Source organism: Leptodactylus fuscus, chromosome 2, assembly GCF_031893055.1.
Source record: "Leptodactylus fuscus isolate aLepFus1 chromosome 2, aLepFus1.hap2, whole genome shotgun sequence".
NCBI lineage: Eukaryota > Metazoa > Chordata > Amphibia > Anura > Leptodactylidae > Leptodactylus > Leptodactylus fuscus.
In genome coordinates this window covers 86,872,018-86,888,480 of record NC_134266.1, presented here as the reverse complement: position 1 = coordinate 86,888,480, position 16,463 = coordinate 86,872,018, and positions in this window count along the sequence as shown.

The window sequence follows — 16,463 nt, the reverse complement described above, 5'->3', positions numbered from 1 at the left end:
ACTGGGATGGCCATTCCAGAACATTGTAATTGTTCCTCTGCATGAATGCCTGAGGATTTGGAGCGGTGTTTTGGATCATTGTCTTGCTGAAATATCCATCCCCGGCGTAACTTCAACTTCGTCACTGATTCTTGAACATTATTCTCAAGAATCTGCTGATACTGAGTGGAATCCATGCGCCCTCAACTTTAACAAGATTCCCGATGCCGGCATTGGCCACACAGCCCCAAAGCATGATGGAACCTCCACCAAATTTTACAGTGGGTAGCATGTGTTTTTCTTGGAATGCTGTTTCTTTTTGGACGCCATGCATAACGCCTTTTTTTTATAACCAAACAACTCAATTTTTGTTTCCAAAATGAAGCTGCCTTGTCCAAATGTGCTTTTTCATACCTCAGGCAACTCTATTTGTGGCGTACGTGCAGAAACGGCTTCTTTCTCATCACTCTCCCATACAGCTTCTATTTGTGCAAAGTGCGCTGTATTGCTGACCGATGCACAGTGACACCATCTGCAGCAAGATGATGCTGCAGCTCTTTGGAGGTGGTCTGTGGATTGTCCTTGACTGTTCTCACCATTCTTCTTCTCTGCCTTTCTGATATTTTTCTTGGCCTGCCACTTCTGGGCTTAACAAGAACTGTCCCTGTGGTCTTCCATTTCCTTACTATGTTCCTCACAGTGGAAACTGACAGGTTAAATCTCTGAGACAACGTTTTGTATCCTTCCCCTGAACAACTATGTTGAACAATCTTTGTTTTCAGATCATTTGAGAGCGGGCTGTCCATGTTCGGCGACCATCAAACTTAACTGAACTTGAATTGTTTTGTAGAAAGAAATGGTCCAAAATACCTTCATCCAGGATCCAGGAACTGATTAAAAGCTACAGGAAGCGACTAGAGGCTGTTATCTTTGCAAAAGGAGGATGTACTAAATATTAATGTCAGTTTTCTGTTGAGGTGCCCATATTTTTGCACCGGTCAAATTTTGGTTTAATGCATATTGCGCATTTTCTGTTAGTACAATAAACCTCATTTCAATCCTGAAATATTACTGTGTCCATCAGTTATTAGATATATCAAACTGAAATCGCTGTTGCAAACACCAAAATATTTAGAACTAAAAATGATTAAGATTAATAGGGGTGCCCAAACTTTTTCATAGGACTGTATAGCCACGCTGTCCTGGAATAGCTGATCTGCAGAGGTCCTGGCTGTTGTATCATCACAGATGTAATATTGACGGCCTGTCCTAACGACAGACCATCAATATTATAAAGTTGGATAAATCCTTTAAAGATTTGTCCAGGAATTGGATCAACCTATGTGCCTGGCGGGAGGTGTAAAATAAAAAAATAAAAAGTGCCTTCACCTGTCCCCAATTGCTCCATTGTCCGCCGCCAGTATCCATTTAGTCTCGTGCCGGCACCTCCTTGCTGGGAGTCCTGCACCTCATGGCACCGCTGAGACCAATTAGATACAGGATTTCCAGAAATAAGGCCATGAGACTGAACAGACACAGGCGAGGGGGGATAACGGGGCGCTGGAGACAAAAGCTCAATGAAAAACACTGCGTCTCACTGTTGTGCCTAATCCATAAAGAGGATCTTTCACCATTTGGGGCACATGCGGTTTAATACACCGCTAGAAAGCCGACAGTGTGCTGAATTCAGTGCAGCTTTCCGTTCTGTGCCCCTCGGTGCCGGTACGTAGCTCTTCACTGTCAGAAGGGCGTTTATGTCAGTCAATCAGTAATGCCCTTCCTCACAGCAGCGTCCATTGCGCTGTACTGTTGCGAGGGGGCTTTGCTTACCGCCTAGTGATGACGCTGAGCGGTGAGGAACGCTACCTCCCCCCAGTACACGTCTATGGACGAGCATTATCAGGAGGGGAGGGGGCGTTCCTCCCCGGTCTCACAGTACAGCACAATAGGCGCTGCTGGGAAGAAGGACGTTCTTGACTGACTGTAAGACACGCCCTTCTGACAGCGAAGAGCTACGGTACTGGGACATATAGCTCTTCACCTGGGGCACAGAACGGGAAAGCCAATAGTACGCTGAATTCAGCGCACTGTCAGCTTTCTAGCGGTATATAAAAGCGCATGTGCCTCAGGTGGTAAGAGCTCCTCCTTAACATCTCAATATACTGTACATCACACTTTAAGGATAAGACCTAGCACAGCGTCCCACAGCAAAAAAGCGCTGCAGGAAAACCCCCGGCGCCGACACATCAGTTTTTCCTACAGCGCTTTTTGCAGAAACTCCACAGAGGTTTGCTCTGAGGACTTTCTGCTTCCATTATACCTATACAGACATTGTAGGTGTTTCCGTAGGTATAAGTGCTGCGATTTCCAAAAACTGCAACAGTTACCTACACACTCATACATATCCTACTAATATTATAAGTGTGAAAGTTTGTGAGTTTGGATGTTTGTTCCTCAATCACGCTAAAACGCCTGGACGGATTTGCGTGCAATTTTCCACAAACATAGTTTTCCCTTAGGATTGAGTCACAGGCTACTTTTGGTGCCACTAAACAACATGGCTTCCTAGCAGGAGACTCACAAAAGCAGGACTCCATCCCCAGCTATAGACTCACACACACTGCCTGGCATTTCCTGCCTCAACCTGCCTGCACCTCAGGAGTAGCTTTCACTCTACTCACTCACATAACACATCACATCACATTGTCTGTATCACTACATACACAACACATCACATTGTCTGTATCACTACATACACACTCACACACACTGCCTGGCATATCCTGCCTCAACCTGCCTGCACACTCCTTACTGTCACCTCAGGAGTAGCCCTCACTCTACTCACTCACATTTTACATATAGCTTTCCACTATATAACACATCACATTGTCTGTATCACGACATACACAATACAACACATCACATTGTCTGACACAATACAACACATCACATTGTCTGTATCACGACATACACAATACAACACATCACATTGTTTGACACAAAACAACACATCACATTGTTTGACACAAAACAACACATCACTTTGTCTGACAATACAACACATCACATTGTCTGTATCACGACATACACAATACAACACATCACATTGTCTGTATCACTACATACACAATACAACACATCACATTGTCTGTATCACGACATACACAATACAACACATCACATCACATTTGCTACCCCACCAAACTTTTTAAAGCACTTTTACAGTTTCACACGTCTGTGTCCGCCCAATTCTCAAATCACCGCAGACGAAGTTGCGGGTAAAAGATAGTATATTCATATATACTCACACACACATATATATATATATATATATATATATAGCATATACACATTTATATACATTCATATACCATATATACTAACATATATACATACTCACACATTATAGCATACTGTATATATACACACACACATACCTGTATACAAACATACAGTCCTCACACAGTATACAAGACACATGCTTTAACCCTTAAGTACTATCATGGTGTCTATCATAATGCTATGTGTATGGTAGTGGTGTATGATAGACACCATGGTAGGACTTAAGGGTTAAACAAATATACACACATACATATTAAATATTACATTTTACCAAAAAAAGAAAAAAATATACTCACATGTGTGAAGCAGCAGCAGACTCCTCTGTCCCCACACTGGCCGATGTAAACGATGACTCACTCTGAAGAGGAGGGGGAGGGGGGAAAGTCCCGGCTTGCAGAGAGAGATTGCACTGGCAGGAGGCCCCTCTGTGTAAGTGTCGGGGCCCTGGGAAACTGACGGCAGCAATGCTCCTTTATTCATTACAGCGCTGCCAGCAGCCTGGGGCCCCGAGCTTACTGTTCCAGCCCCTGCCACTAGCAGCGATCAGTTTGCAAATGCACTGGACAGGGGCCCGAACCAGCCCCTGACATCCCGATCGGGCCCCTGACCAGTGCTTCTCCTGCCTATGCTTTTTTCTTAAATAAACCGTGCAGCAATATATAGTCAGGGCCTGGGGCCCACCGGGGGATTCCCCGGTGCTCCGGCGGGCCAGTCCGACCCTGCGTGCCGGCTACGTCCATTCATTTCTATGTGAGCATGCTGTTCGGATCGGCTGATCCGAACAGTACTCGCTCATCTCTAATAGATACCGTATTTTTCGGACTATAAGACGCACTTTTTTTCCCCAAAATTTTTTGGGGAAAAGAAGGGTGCGTCTTATAGTCTGAAGGTGGCGCCTGGCATCCGCTGTAATAGAGAGGCGGAAGCCGGCAAGTGATAGACGCCATTACAGGTGCCGGGGCCTGAGACATCGCTGCGCTCCTCTGCCATGCATGAAGCCAGCAGCGGCAGGGGCTCCTCCGTGCCCCCGCCGCTGGCTTCATGCAGGGCAGAGGATCGTAGCGATGTCTCAGGCCCCGGCGTCTATCCCTCCCCGGCATCCGCCTCTCTAGTACAGCGGATGCCGGGTCAGTATCGGTGGCCCCTTCTCCCCCGGGGCTGGTCCCCACCGGCCCCGTACCTGTAAAGTTGCAGGCCGGCTCCTGCGCGGCGATATCGCAGGAGCCGACCTGTTCAGGTGACAGCCGGGAGCCTAATGAGGCTCCCCGGCCTGTCACGGCTATATTAGTATTGCGGCTGGTCTCTATGACCAGCCGTAATACTAATAGACAGAATGTCCCATAGACGGCAATACAATAGCAAACAAACATGCTGGTATGTCATCTGACTGGTAATTGACTCCAATGATGGACAATGATTGGGAATGACCATTCATACAGTTGATAGATCAGTTGCTCATTGTCTATCTATCTATCTGTCTATCTGTCTATCTATCTCCTATCTATCTGTCTCCTATCTATCGTATTTTTCGGACTATAAGACGCACCTAGGTTTTAGAGGAGGAAAATAGGGAAAAAAAATTTTGAAGCAAAAACTGGTAAAATATTTAATATATGGGAGTTGTAGTTTTGCAACAGCTGCAAGGCCACATTGACAGGTGACCCTGCAGCTGTACGGGGACGCATAGAGCATTTTTTTTGCGGGGCCAGCTGTAATTTTTAGTTATACCATTTTGGGGGATATCTATTGCTTAGATCACCTTGTATTGAAAAAACAGGAGGTGATTTAGAACTTTTATTTATTTCATATTTTTAAAGCTTTTTTTTTTTTTTTTTACTATTTTATTCCCCCCCGGGGGCTTGAACCTGCGGTCACTTGATCGCAAGTCCCATAGACGGCAATACAACTGTATTGCCGTCTATGGGACATTCTGTCTATTAGTATTACGGCTGGTCATAGAGACCAGCCGCAATACTAATATAGCCGTGACAGGCCGGGGAGCCTCATTAGGCTCCCGGCTGTCACCCGAACAGGTCGGCTCCTGTGATATCGCCGCGCAGGAGCCGGCCTGCAACTTCACACGTACGGGGCCGTGGGGGAGAATGGGCCACCGATACTGACCCGGCATCCGCTGTACTAGAGAGGCGGATGCCGGGGAGGGATAGACGCCGGGGCCTGAGACATCGCTACGATCCTCTGCCCTGCATAAAGCCCTGCCCTGCAGGGCAGAGGAGCGCAGCGATGTCTCAGGCCCCGGCACCTGTAATGGCGTCTATCACTTGCCGGCTTCCGCCTCTCTATTACAGCGGATGCCAGGCGCCACCTTCAGACTATAAGACGCACCCTTCTTTTCCCAAAAAATTTTGGGGAAAAAAAGTGCGTCTTATAGTCCGAAAAATACGGTAATCTGTTCAGTTTATGTAACATGTACAATACAACAACTACAGTCCTATGAAAAAGTTTGGGCACCCCTATTAATCTTAATCATTTTTAGTTCTAAATATTTTGGTGTTTGCAACAGCCATTTCAGTTTGATATATCTAATAACTGATGGACACAGTAATATTTCAGGATTGAAATGAGGTTTATTGTACTAACAGAAAATGCGCAATATGCATTAAACCAAGAGGCTGTTATCTTTGCAAAAGGAGGATCTACTAAATATTAATGTCACTTTTCTGTTGAGGTGCCCATACTTTTGCACCGGTCAAATTTTGGTTTAATGCATATTGCACATTTTCTGTTAGTACAATAAACCTCATTTCAATCCTGAAATATTACTGTGTCCATCAGTTATTAGATATATCAAACTGAAATGGCTGCTGCAAATACCAAAATATTTAGAACTAAAAATGATTAAGATTAATAGGGGTGCCCAAACTTTTTCATAGGACTGTATAGAGTAAAGAAAAATAATCAGATAAGTAATCACATAGAAATTAGCAGGCCACATATACATTACAACTATATAAGAATTAACTAACAACCTGCTCAGACCCCACCCCCAATGCTTGATGATTAATGGCCGCAGGAAAATATGTTGTGATTTGCACCGCCTACTCAACTTCTTGAAGTTAGTGTAAGAGTAGCATGGTGACTGACTGTATAGTGCCTTAAGTATTTAGTGTCTGTAAACATCTTGCAGTGTGCAGGAAGAGGGCAGATAATGGAAAATGTTTTCACAATGTGTTTTCTCATGACGTGTAACTGCATTTCTAACCTATGACATGAGTATTTCATTCATTATTCTGATGAACATTGAGTGCATCTAATCCTTAAGGCTAAAGCACCACTTTGCAGAAATGCAGCTTTTTTTTGCTGTAGATTTTGTTGTGTTTTTTTTTTTAGACAAAGCCAAGAATGGCTACAGAAATGAGAAGCATAAAGGAAGAACTTATACTTCTATCTTTTACTCACTCTTGGCTTTGACTCAAAAAAAGGAACAAAATCTGCAATTAAAAAAAGCAGCGTTTCTGCAATGTGGGGCCTCAGCCTAAAGGTTTTTTTCGGGCAAAAAATAATTTTGCAGAAAAGGTCTGTTAGTGCTATTAATGGGTTAATAAGTGCCAGAAAATACCTTTAGCAGTGTTTTGAGTGATTTCACAGCCTGCACTGACTGCGACCTCTGCCCTGACGCAGGCACTGATGACGTAAGTCATCGGCACTTGCAGTCAGAAGTTGGAGAAGGATGTGCGGCTGCTCTTTGTGGGACATGGGAGGTGGGACTTCAGGTAAGTATAATACTAGGGGGGTGGCGGCATTACTGTGCACCATAAAATACTGTGTGTGTGGGGCCCTACTATCGTGCATATAATACTGTGTGAGGGAGGGCCCTACTGTAGAGCATATAATAATGTGTATGGGATCCCTACTGTAGAGCATATAATACTGTGATTGGGGGCCCTGCTGTGAAGCATATAATACTGTGTGGGTGCCCAAAGTGGAGCATATAATACTGTGTAGGGGCCCAAAATGGAGCATTTAATACTGTATGGGGGGCCACTGTGAAGCATATAATACTGAAGGGGGGGCATGAAACTGGGGGCAGAGATGAAGGGAGAACATTAAATTGGGGACAGATGAAGAGGGAACATTAAACTGGGTACAGATGGAGGAGGGATATAAATTGGGGAAGAGATGGAGGGGGGACTTGAAACTGGGGGCAGATATGGAGGGGGACATGAAACTGGGGGCAGAGATGGAGGGGGGACATGAAACTGGGGCAGAGATGGAGGGAGGACATTAAACGGGGGCAGATGAAAGGGGGCACTTAAACTGGGGGGGACATTAAGAGGGACAATAAACTGGGGACAACTGGAGGGGGACATTAAGCCGTGGTAGTAGCTGGAGGAGGAACTGTCTGCCTCTAGTTGCCCCCAATTTAATGTCTCCCTCCAGCTCCCCTACGGTTTAATGTCCCCCTCTAGTTGCCCCCAGTTTAATGTCCTGCAGTGATGGAAACCAATAGCCTGGGGACATTAAAGGGGTTGTGCAGAACAACATTTTTTTTTAATTACAGGTGAAAAAAAACCCCCACTAGACTTTCTCTCCTGTCCGCAGTGTTTCCCAAAACGGTTCGGTCATGAAGCTCTCCTTTCTTCCAGCTGAAGTTTCCTCTGCACGTGACTACCTGTGACGTCACGTGTCCCCCTTAGGCCAATCAGCAGACTAAGGGAAGGGACCTGGCACGTCAAACCCTGTGAGGACTTCAAGAAGACAGCAGAGCTGCAGGACCGTATCCTGCTAGGAAGACACTGGAGCACTGGGGATAGGCAAGTATGTTTAGTATGTTTTTTTTTCACCTACCCCAGAATAATTATAAAAAAAAGAATAAAATTATACTGCACAACCTCTTGAAGTGGTTATATTAAAGGGGTCGTCCAGGCATAATTTGTTATAGTTTATCCTCAGGATAGGCCAGAGATACCTGATCTGTACGAGTCCGATACCCAGCCCTTGGACCTATCAGCTGTACAGAGCCACTTCTGGCACCAGTCTTGTACACAAAATGGGGTTAGAAGCAGAAAGCTCAGTCTACTGTATATCAGCCGGCCCCGTCACTGCATCTCGGCACTTATTGAAGCCAGTGTAGGAGCTGATCTGCAGTGAAGGCGGTGGGCAAATAAACAGCAGATGGATCTTTCTGCTTCAAGGTGTGCGTTGTGTACAGAACAGGGGCCAGAAGTGGCTCTGTACAGCTGATGGGGCCATGTGTCAGCCCCCTACTGATCAGGCATTTATGGCCTATCCTGAGCAAAGGCCTTAAAAAAAGATTAATCTTGGACAACCCCTTTAATATGCATCGCACAGTTTAATGCCCCCCCCCCTCCCCCCAGACACACAGAATATCATCTGCCACTACTGCTCCCACACAATATAATGGCCCCATTACTGTTCTCCTTACAAGTATGGGGGACCAGTGAAAAGGCTACTGTATGGAAGGACCAGTGAGGTGGCCATAAAAAATTTGGCCCAAACATCCCCTTGTCCATAAACTGGAGTGATTACTGTGGCGGCCAGGGAGATGTAAAAAAAAAAAAAAAGTATACTCACCTGTCCCCAGCACCCCATTGTCCCCTGGCTGTGTCTGTTCGGTCTCATGGTGGCGCCTCATTTCTGGAAATCCTGTACCTAATTGGTCTTTGCAGGACTCCCAGCAAGAAGGCGCTGGCACAAGACTAAATGGACACTGGCAGCGGACAACAGTATGCCGGGGACAGATGAGTATGCTTTTTTATTTTTTTATTTTACACCTCATGCCCGCCACATCGGTTGCTCCTCTGCAGATCAGCTTTTACAGGACAGAGCAGCTACAGGTAATGGTAACAATTCTAGCAGCCATGCTGTTCACTTGCCATCTAGGGTGTAGCAGTAGGTTTACGTAGTGCGTTATTGCACGTGGTATAAAAGGTGAGCAGCATGGCTCCCAACATGTTATTATCTTTAGCTGTCCTGTCTCAGTACTGCTGGTCTGCAGGGGTCCTGATGGTGGGCCCCTAAGAAACAATTCCACTGGTGGGCCCTAGACATCCCAGTCCGACACTGTTAGTAACGGTAGTGTGAACTCCCCCTAACTCACCTTAGCCTACCAAATCTTTTCTACATGTTCTAACAAAAACTCAAAGTGAAATTTACCTGTACTGCGGGATTTCCACTCATGACTAGAGATGAGCGAACAGTAAAATGTTCGAAATTCGATATTCGTTTCAAATAGCTGCTCAATATTCGAATATTCGAACGAATATCGAACCCCATTATAGTCTATGGGAGAAAATGCTTCACTACAGGGGATCCCACCATTCGACTCAGCCATGCCACTATGACACCCCAGGAAATTATGCCAACACCCTGGAATGCAACTGGGACAGCAGGGGAAGCATGTCTGGGGGCATCAAGTACCTTTATTATGTCGGGATCCCTGTCAGCTTGCGATATGCTGGAGCTGAATTTTTCCCATAGGAATGCATTGACCAGCGTTGATTGGTCGAATGCCATACAGAAGTACGGCATTTGGCCAGTCAACGCTGGTCAATGCATTCCTATGCCGAGATGAAGCGGAGCTGAACCTGCTACACACTCAGCTCTACTAATGTAGCAGTGTCCGATGTAGCAGTCTGACGCAGCAGAGCTGAGTGTGTAGCAGGTCCAGCTCTGCTGCTTCGGTCTGCTACATCGGACACTGTTACATTGGCCAGCACTGCTACATCGTGCTGTGCGCTCAGCTTAACTACTCCGGAGATGCAGCCAAGCACTACCCCGGAGATGCAGCCAAGCAAGCCAAGCAGGTTGGCTGCATCTCCGGAGTAGTTGAGCTGAATGCACGGCCTGATGTAGCAGTGCTGGCCGATGTAGCAGTGTCCAATGTAGCAGAGCTGGACCAGCTACACACTCAGCTCTGCTGCATCGGACTGCTACATCGGACATCTGCTACATTGGTAAAGCTGAGTGTGTAGCAGGTTCAGATCTGCCTCATCTTGGCATAGGAATGCATTGACCAGCGTTGATTGGCCAAATGCCGTACTTCTCGAACGGCCTGATATTCGATCGAATATGTGTTCGCTCATCTCTACTCATGACATGTCTGTTTATGCTGCAGGTATTTCCTGAACAAGATGAACATACACTCACCGGCCACTTTATTAGGTAAACCATGCTAGTAACGGGTTGGACCCCCTTTTGCCTTCAGAACTGCCTCAATTCTTCGTGGCATAGATTCAACAAGGTGCTGGAAGCATTCCTCAGAGATTTTGGTCCATATTGACATGATGGCATCACACAGTTGCCGCAGATTTGTCGGCTGCACATCCATGATGCGAATCTTCGGTTCCACCACATCCCAAAGATGCTCTATTGGATTGAGATCTGGTGACTGTGGAGGCCATTGGAGTACAGTGAACTCATTGTCATGTTCAAGAAACCAGTCTGAGATGATTCCAGCTTTATGACATGGCATTGCATTATCCTGCTGAAAGTAGCCATCAGATGTTGGGTACATTGTGGTCATAAAGGGATGGACATGGTCAGCAACAATACTCAGGTAGGCTTTGGCGTTGCAACGATGCTCAATTGGTACCAAGGGGCCCAAAGAGTGCCAAGAAAATATTCCCCACACCATGACACCACCACCACCAGCCTGAACCGTTGATACAAGGCAGGATGGATCCATGCTTTCATGTTGTTGACGCCAAATTCTGACCCTATCATCCGAATGTCGCAGCAGAAATCGAGACTCATCAGACCAGGCAACGTTTTTCCAATCTTCAATTGTCCAATTTCGATGAACTTGTGCAAATTGTAGCCTCAGTTTCCTGTTCTTAGCTGAAAGGAGTGGCACCCGGTGTGGTCTTCTGCTGCTGTAGCCCATCTGCCTCAAAGTTCGACGTACTGTGTGTTCAGAGATGCTCTTCTGGCTACCTTGGTTGTAACGGGTGGCTATTTGAGTCACTGTTGCCTTTCTATCAGCTCGAACCAGTCTGGCCATTCTCCTCTGACCTCTGGCATCAACAACGCATTTCCGCCCACAGAACTGCCGCTCACTGGATGTTTTTTCTTTTTCGGACCATTCTCTGTAAACCCTAGAGATGGTTGTGCGTGAAAATCCCAGTAGATCAGCAGTTTCTGAAATACTCAGACCAGCCCTTCTGGCACCAACAACCATGCCACGTTCAAAGGCACTCAAATCACCTTTCTTCCCCATACTGATGCTCGGTTTGAACTGCAGGAGATTGTCTTGACCATGTCTACATGCCTAAATGCACTGAGTTGCCACCATGTGATTGGCTGATTAGAAATTAAGTGTTAACGAGCAGTTGGACAGGTGTACCTAATAAAGTGGCCGGTGAGTGTATACTGAACAAGATCAACCAGGAAAATCAGAGCTGGAAACAGCCATCAGATCTTACCGAAAGGAATCATCCTCGGTTTGGAAAGAAGCCATCTAAACGTTGCACCTTTAATTGAATTGAGCATTGCACCAGCAGAATGTTAGGCCCTTTGGATGAGTTGAGCCTTTAACCAGCAGAATGTTAGGCCCTTTGGGTGAGTTGAGCCTCTAACCAGCTTAGTTTTTGGCCCTAGTGAGCCTTGCACTGGAAGTGTTTTTGGCCTTCGGAGTGAAATGTTCCTTTAAACAGCAGTGTTTTTGGCCCTTGGGGTGAGTAGAGCCTTGCACCAGCAGTGTTTTGCTTTTTAGCCCTTGGGGTGAATAGAGCCTTGCACCAGCAGAATGGTAGGCCCTTATGGTGAATTGAGCCTTGTAGCAGCAGAGTGTTAGGCCCTTTGGGTGACCCCTAAAACACTGATTTGCAGGCACTTGGGGTGGGGCCCTAAAACATTGAATTGCAGGCCCTTGTGGGGGAGCCCTAACAAATTGATTTACAGGCCCTTGGGGGGGAGCCCTAAAAATTGCATTGCAGGTCCTTGGAGGGGAGCCCTAAAAAATTAATGAGGTAACCTCATTGAGGTTTTTTAAGTATTTACATTAGGGTGAAGGGGCTGGGGTTGGAGGAGGAGGAGGATGAGTGAATTGGGTGCTGGCAGCCCCTCTCCAGTACCTGGACTTGATATCCAGCTGGATATCCACGTCCACGTCCTCGCCCCCTTCTGCTACTGACGAGGGGCACTGCTGGCAGCCCCTCTCCAGTACCTGGACTGTGGACTGGATACCCAGCTAGATATCCACGTCCTCGCCCACGTCCCCTGCTGCATGATTGGCAGGTTCAGTGTATGTGTACAGTGTTCCTGCAGTGTAGCTCTGAAAAGAGCTGTTTTAAAAGAATGTTTTCCTGCCTAGAAAACGCTAAAATCTGTTTCTCACCCTGAGAACAAGCTCTCCCTATCTCTCCAAAACGAAAATGAGACGAACATGGCCGACACTATTCTTATGAATCAGAGGTCACCTGATTTCGGCAGCCAATGGCCTTTTCCTATTTTTTTTCAATGCCTACGTAGTCGTAGTTCCTGTCCCACCTTCCCTGCACAGTTATTGGTGCAAAAAAAGCGCCAGAGAAGGTGGGAGTGAGTCGCCCCGGCTCGGCCTATGTAGATTCACGGTGCAAGCAGGCCCGACACCGGGGGCGGCAGCGCCTTGAAAAAGGGGAGTTTTAAGCAAAAATGGATTAAAGAAAAATAAAAGTTTGTTGTGACGCCAGTTGGGGTTTCGGCTTGAGGTGAAGCCGGGCACTGTAGATAGGGCCTCTGGGAATAGGTGGTGATGCAGTGCCAGATGTTATACCCTCCCCAACCAGGGCAGGTCCCAGGGCCAGATGATATAGGTGAGGAAGGGATGATTTCCAGGAGGAGTAACAGAGGATCGATGAAAGAACACAGTCCAGACAGGGGTTAACCAAACACTTACAGTTTACTTCTGTAGTCAGCAGGAGATAACAGATGTTACAGGAGGATTCACCTTGCTCCAGTATAGTGAGATGCCAGTCTTCCCTTTTACCACTAGTATGATTCAGCCTTCCATTGCTGCTCAAACTCTCTAATAGATTTCCTCTGGTCCTGGGTTCCAGGAGCTCAAAGGTTAATTACAACTGGGTAGATCCCCCTTCTGGACAGCAGGTAACGCGAGTTCTTTGGGATGCTGGATACACTCACCCCAACTCTGTATGTTACTGAGCCTCCAGGAATACTGCATTCACTAGGCCTGGGTCCAGTGAGTCTCTCAATGTTCTTAGTGTTTCTCACACTAGTTAGGAATTGATGGTCCTATAACTGCAGCTCCGTGCCTGTAAGGTCTCATCTCACCTCTGCAGGTCTCCGGCCTCCTGTGCTATCACACCATGAGGCTGCAGCATACCCTGCACCTCAACACACCTGCTCCTCTCTCTTGCACACTCCTGCACCCTCTGAACTGGAACTGAAAAAGAGAGAGACCCTCTTCCAGTCTGTAGCTCCACCCCTTTTCTTAAAGAGATAATGGCTGTGGAACTTTGTGTATGCTAACAGGTTGACTGGATCTCACTATACCTTCACAGTACACAGTGCAGATCACATAAGATGACATTTGTAGTGACCCACTCTGTGGGGCGCTACATTCCCCCCTTGTTAAAAGTAGCACGTCTCGGGCTACCCTTCCGATGAACTAAGAAGAGGGTTGGTAGACGGTAACATGAACACCATAGTGTTTGAAGAACATTACATACAAGTGTAAACTTCATATGTAAGTAAATTCCCTAAGGAGAAAAGTGCAACTTATTTAAGACCATTTTAAACTGTCACAAAAATGTTCAAGGAAACACAATTTCTGTAACAGTCTCTGGTTGTGTATTCCTTACAACCCAGCAACATTCACGGTTGCTTTCCTTGCGGATTACAGCCCCAAACCGCTTAGTCCACCTCCTTAACTCCGAGTGCAGCTGCGGAGTATTTTGGAACATTCAAAATTCTTCACTGCACAGGCTGTTTTGATGGCTCCTATCCGACAGGCCGCCATATTTGAAACATCCCCCAACCCCCGGGAGCGTTGGTGCACCTGCATAAATTGCATTCCATGCACTTGAAGAGGTTGGTAGGCAAATGGAAGTTTTAAAAGTTTCAGTACCACAAGAAAGTTATTGTGGCAGGAACCCTGAAAAACTAAACATGTTAAACACTGGCACAGTTCCTTTAGTCCATTCTCTCTTGGTAATGCCATGCTCAGGAGAGTAAGTATTAATGCACAGTTCATATTTCTGACTCACCTATTAGTGCAATCCGTTAGGGAGCCAGCACTTAAATTAAACCTTTAACGTTGCATAAACTGAATTGAACATATACAAATACAACACAACTATCTGTAAACATATTGGGTTAGTATGCCTCTACTTATTGTCCCTGTAACGTATGGGGAGTTGTCCCTGTGTATTGCGCTGAGATCTACGCAAAAATGGGATTCCTGGCAGTCTTCTCCTACTTACTGGAGTCACCAGGGAAACGGTAGACATACTTTCACTAGGAATCGGGCTTACTGGAATTTGCGCTGGTACATCATCAGGAACTGGGATTGGCTGTTCTTGAGAATCCGTTATCTCCTGAGAGGATGTTTGTGGGAACAGCATTACTGGTACTACTAAAGCACCTTCAATTTGCGGCCAAGAACTAGGAAACGGCCCAAGTATGGTCTGAACTTCTGTCTCAGATTTTCCTGATTGTTGAGGATTTTCTTCCACTTTGCTTCCTGCTTCCTCACGTAATTGAGACGGACATAGTTTCAGATTGTCTCTGGATACAGTTATACAAGTCTTTCCGCCATCTTTGGAAATCTTACATACTTTGCTGTTATCGCTATTAGATGGTTGGACAGTATAGGGTTCAGATTCCCATTGATCATCTAGTTTGTGGTGCCTTCTCTTTCTTTTCAATACTTGCTCACCAACTGGTAAAGGGGAAGCTGGGGCATGTTGGTTGTAGTTTTTCTCTTGTCTTTGCCTAGCTTGGTCAAGGCTTTGCTCTACACACTGCTGAACCTTTGTATACTGCAACTGTCTTTCAGCAATCCAATCAAGATGAGGTGAGTTGGGCACTTCCTCAGGATTTAGGACTCCTATCTCCAAGTCAATAGGAAGTTTACCTGGTCTGGCACGCATTAGGTATGCTGGAGAATACCCTGTGGAGCTAGTCGGGACATGGTTGTACATTTCAATTAAGTCAGGCAATTTTTCAGGCCATTGGTTTCTCTCTTCCAAAGGCAAGGTCTGCAACAAACTGATGACCAGGTGATTCATTTTCTCACAAAGTCCGTTCCCTTGAGGGTGGTATGGGGTTGTTCTGATCTTCTTACATCCATAGAGGAAGCAGAACTCTTTGAATACCTCCGCTTCAAATGCTGGACCTCTGTCAGTCAAGACTTGGTCAGGATAACCATGGGGCCGACAGAAATGCTCTTGGAATGCTTTTGCAGCTGTTTTTGCAGTCTGGTCTTTAACTGGAACAACGACCAGGAAGAGGGAGTAATGATCCACAATGGTAAGGGCATAGGTGTATCCCGATCTACTGGGAGTCAGCTGCACGTGGTCTAAGGCCACTATCTCCAAGGGTTGCTTTGTCTGGATAGGTTGCAGGGGGGCCTTTTGAGTAGTAGTGTCTTTTCTCCTGAGATTGCACGTACCACATTCTCTGCACCACTGCTCAATGGATTTTCTCATACCCGTCCAGAAGAAACGGTATCGGATCACCACTTCTAGTTTTTTCCACCCAAAGTGTCCTGCTTGGTTGTGATAAGCTCCTAGCACCATAGGTATGTCCTTTTGGGGCACTACAATCTGCCAGAGTAGTTCATGGGTCCTTGGGTTGATAGCTCTTCGAACCAACTTCCCTTCAAAAACAAAGAGCTTCTTCCTCTCTTTCCAGAGCTGTTGAGCTTCTGGTGGTGCATCCACAGGTAAAGAGGTGTTTTCTACTCCAAGAAGTTCTTTGACAAGGTGCACAGCTGGATCACTCTCTTGTGTTTCGGCCCAGCCATGATGAGGTAATGGATTCAGGGAGATCTCTTGAGTTGCTAGACTTCTTCCAGTCATACAGCCAGAGTTATGGACCATTCGATTGTTGTAGAAGGCTGGCATTTCTACCTCCTCTAAGTCATCAGATTCCTCTGGATCAGGAGGGTTGGGCATGCGGGACAAGGCATCTGCATTCAGGTTCTTCTTGCCAGCTCGGTA